This window comes from Magnolia sinica, chromosome 6 (genome assembly GCF_029962835.1).
Source record: "Magnolia sinica isolate HGM2019 chromosome 6, MsV1, whole genome shotgun sequence".
Lineage (NCBI taxonomy): Eukaryota > Viridiplantae > Streptophyta > Magnoliopsida > Magnoliales > Magnoliaceae > Magnolia > Magnolia sinica.
Genome location: NC_080578.1, coordinates 74,233,658 through 74,238,070, shown reverse-complemented (window position 1 = coordinate 74,238,070; position 4,413 = coordinate 74,233,658). Strand labels below are relative to the sequence as shown.

The 4,413-nt window shown below is 40.3% G+C and overlaps 1 non-coding gene across 1 annotated transcript; it reads left to right on the top strand.

Annotated features, from left to right (window-relative positions):
• Positions 1 to 4,306: 4,306 nt before the first annotated feature.
• On the top strand, positions 4,307 to 4,413 carry LOC131250319 (small nucleolar RNA R71). The gene has a single exon (XR_009173242.1). It is a non-coding gene; the product is annotated as a small nucleolar RNA R71 (small nucleolar RNA).

Here is a 4,413-nt window from a genome sequence, read left to right as displayed (position 1 = left end):
GTGGGACATTTCTCCTGATCTGAGGGTGTATTTGGGTCAGATTCTGACGGTCTGAATCCTTATATTTGGCCTGCAAGCGACAAGACTCAAATTACTTAAATTCAGATTTTATTTCTAAATATTTTCACGTTTCTCACACACTTTGCTCCAGGCTCAAGTTGTGCATTTCTAGACACAATTAAGACTTGATTTTCGAGGGGGTTGTCAAGTCCAGTAATGCAGTCATATCCATATAGTTTCGGGGTAATCGGACTTTCGACGTGCGGTCTAGGTCCGATACGAAGTGTTGATGTACTCATGAGAGCAACCGAGTTTAGGGATGGATTCTAGATTTTAGGGTAACGTAGCATCAATGATTCTACATGGTTTGGGTCTTGCAAATCATATTTAAAGTGATTAGTGCTAATTTCAAAAATACTCTAGTTTAGCACTTGCTAACATTAACCTAATTTCTAAAAGTTTTGGTCCTGGGTGATTTCTGCCTGAGGTGGTACTCGGATCCTTGTACGGATTTTTTCGATATGTTACAACAATGCTCTCAATTTCTGACAACGCTCACAAGTTTTGCAAAACTCATAAGTGTCCCTGAATATAGTGGGCCAGTAAAACCCACACTGCAGAATCTTGGTTGTGGTCTTTTTAACAGAAAAGTGACCACCACAGGCCTGTGAGTGACAGAAGGAGATGACATTTTGATATTCATTGTCTGGTACAAATCTCCTTAAGATTTAGTCTAGGTAATATTTAAACAAATACGGATCATCCCAAAAGAATTTGCGCACGTCGGTGAAAATTTTCATCTTATTTTGCACAGTCCAATGTGTCGCTGTGAAACCTGTGGCAAGATAGTTAGCAATATCAGCAAATCAAGGTGACTAAGAGACTTTAAACAATTGTTCGTTAGGGAACATGTCATTTATATATGTCATATCAAGGGAATTAGGGAGATCTAGGCGAGAAAGATGGTCAACTACTACGTTCTCTACTCACTTTTTATCCTTTATTTCCAAATCAAATTCTTGAAGCAGGAGGATTCGTCTAATCAGGCGGGGCTTAGCATCATTCTTAGAAAGAAGATACTTAAGCGCTGCATGATCTATGTATACGACGATCTTGGATCTTATCAGGTAGGACCTAAATTTGTCCAAAGCGAATACTACGGCTAAGAGTTCCTTTTCCGTAGTTGAGTAGTTCACTTGGGAAGGATTTAGAGTTCTACGTGCATAATGAATAACGTAAGGCTTCTTTTCTTTTCTCTGGCCTAATACCGCCCCAAGATCATAATCTGACACGTCAGACATAAGTTCAAAAGGAAGACTCCAGTCGAGTGGCTACATGATAGGTGTAGTGGTTAACATGCCCTTAAGCTTGGTGAAAGCTTCCTAGCAATGCTCGGTCCACTCGTATGGTGCATCCTTTTGAAGTAAATTACATAAAGGATGAGAGAGGAAACTAAAGTCCTTTATGAATCTTCTATAAAAACCGGCATATCCTAAGAAGGATCGCACGTCTCATATGTTCTTAGGTGGAGGTAGGTTAGAGATAAGATTATTTTTTTCCTTATCTACATCGATTCCTTTGGACAAGATAATATATCCAAGGACAATTTCCTTACGAACCATGAAATAACACTTCTCCTAATTGAGTACCAAATTCTTTTCTTCACATCTTTTTAGCACACATTTAAGATTCTCTAAGCAATCGCTAAAAGATGGACCGAAGACAGAGAAGTCGTCCATTAAGACCTCTTGATATTGCCCCACCATGTAAGAAAAATACTCATTATGCATCGCTGAAAAGTGGCGGGGGCATTACATAGTCCGAATGGCATCCTTCGATAAGCAAAGGTGTCGTAGGGACATGTAAACGTGATCTTTTCTTGATCTTCAAGGGCTATCTCTATTTGGTTGTAGCCAGAATATCTGTCAAGGAAAAAGTAATAGGAATGACCAGCTAGCCTTTCCAAGATTTAATCAATAAAGGGCAAAGGGAAGTGGTCCTTCGTCATGACGGTATTCAATTTCATGTAGTCAATGCATGTTCTCCAACCAATAGTAACTCTAGTTGGCACGAGTTCATTGTTGGCATTGGCTACGATGGTGATTCTAAACTTCTTAGGAACCATCTGAGTTGGACTCACTCATTGACTATTGGATATAGAGTACATGATAACCACATCTAATAGTTTAAGAACCTCGGCCTTAACCACTTCCTTCATGTTTGGATTTAGGCTACGTTGTGATTGTCGAGAGGTCTTCGCATTATCCTCAACATAAATGCGGTGAGTACAAATCAAAGGGTCAATTCCCTTTAGGTCCGCAATCGTCCATCCAAAGGCTCCCTTATGCTCGATGAGAGTAGATATGAGCATATTTTCTTGTTCTTGTTCAAGGTGGGAAGAAATCACCACCGGGTATGTTTCATCTTGACCTAAATAGACATATTTCAAATTAGAGGGCAAAGGTTTTAGGTCAAGCTTCGGTGGCTTGAGGTTAGACAGTAGAGGCACTTCATCAGTTTGGGGCAACTCTTCAAATTGTGGCCTCCACCGGTTAACTTCAAGTACTGGCACAATATCAAGCATAGCTTTCATCTCCCTAATCATGTCATCATCAAAATCATGGGAGTGGGCCAGGCATGTCTCTAGAGGATCAGAGGATAAAGTCAAAAGTGTTCTATCTTTCACAAAAGATTCAATCATGTTAATGTCATGGAAATCGTCGTCATCCTCTAACCGTCTACCTGTATTGAAAAAGATGTTCAACTCCAATGTCATATTCCCAAAAGACATTCATAACTCCATTCCTGCAATTAATAATTGTGCTTGAAGTGGCAAGGAATGGGCGACTAAGAATGACGGAAATCTGAGTGCTCATGTTACTGATGGGCTCAGTATCCAGGATGATAAAATTTACAGGGTAGTAGAATCTGTCAACCTGGACCAATACATCCTCAATTATCCCTCTCGGTACACAAACAAAGCGATCAGCGAGTTGTAATGTGGTTATGGTGGGTTTTAATTCATCCAAACCTAACTGTTTATACACAGAGTAGGGAATCAGATTTACGCTCGCTTCTAAGTCAAGAAGTGCGTGCTCAATTCGGTAGTTCCCGATTACACAAGGTATGATTGGGCTACAAGGATCCTTGAATTTCTGTGGCACATCTTGCTTTAGGCTGGCACTCACTTACTCAGTTAAGAAGATTTTCTTTTGAATATTTTGCCGCCTTTTAGTTGTACACAAGTCTTTCAGAAATTTGGCATATAAAGATATTTGTTTAACCGCATCAAGTAGAGGAATATTGACATTCACTTATTTTAACACCTCTAGAAGTCCTGAGAGTTAGAGAGAGGTTTTGGTGCAACCAACCGTTGAGAAAATGGAACAATCGGCTTCCCTTGAAGTTCTGAGTCTAACTTTGGTAGAGTAGTGCTAGATCTATCATCGTTGTCCTCTTCCGGGTCTTTAGGTTTGTTAGCCCTAACCGGAATGGTTTTGTCAATGGTCTTCCCACTCCTAAGAGTGGTGATAGATTTAGCATGCTCCATCTGATTTGAAGAGCTTGGGTTGCTAACTTCATATTATGGTTTTCGATTGGGAAGAGGTTGAGCTGGGAGGCTCCCCTTATTCCCAATCTCACTTTTAGCTTTAAGTCCTTGTATGGCCTTTGTGACGTCTTGAAAGGCTTATAGCATACCCTGATTAAAAAGCTCTTGGTTTTGAAGATGTTTTAGAACTGGGTCCTCTTGAGGTTTCTCTTGATTTGGAATTTGATTGAAAAAACCTTGAGGGGTAGCAGTTTGTCCATTCCTCCACTGAAGTTTGGAGGATTTCTCCAACTAGGATTAAATGTATTGGGGGTAGGTCCATTGAAAGGTCTTTGGTAATTATTCATGGCATTGGATTGCTCATTCAACACTTCTTGAAAGGCAGGCATTGTTGGACAATTTTCAGTTGTGTGAATGTTGCAAGCACAAATACCACAAACAGTTTCCTTAGCCTTCTCCTTCTTTAATCCCCTGGCCTCGAGTTTCCTGGTAAGATTAGCCACTTTAGTACTGATATCATCATCCTCTTTTAGGAGATACATTCCACTCCTTTCCTTGGATTGAGTCGGCCTAGACATGGTGCTTGGTTTTGGGGAGATGTCCCATGATTGTGTGTTTTCAACAAGCTTATCAAAGTAATCCCACACCTCATCGACACTTTTATTCATGAATTCCCCATTACACATCATCTCGACTAATTGGCGCATGGGAGATGTCAGTCCATCATAGAAAAAGTTTGTGATGTGCCACATTTTAAAACCATGTTATGGGCATGAACTGACAAGATCCTTAAACCGCTCCCAACATTGGAAGAATGTTTCATCTTCCTTTTGGGTGAAGTTCATGATCGACTTTCTAAGGGT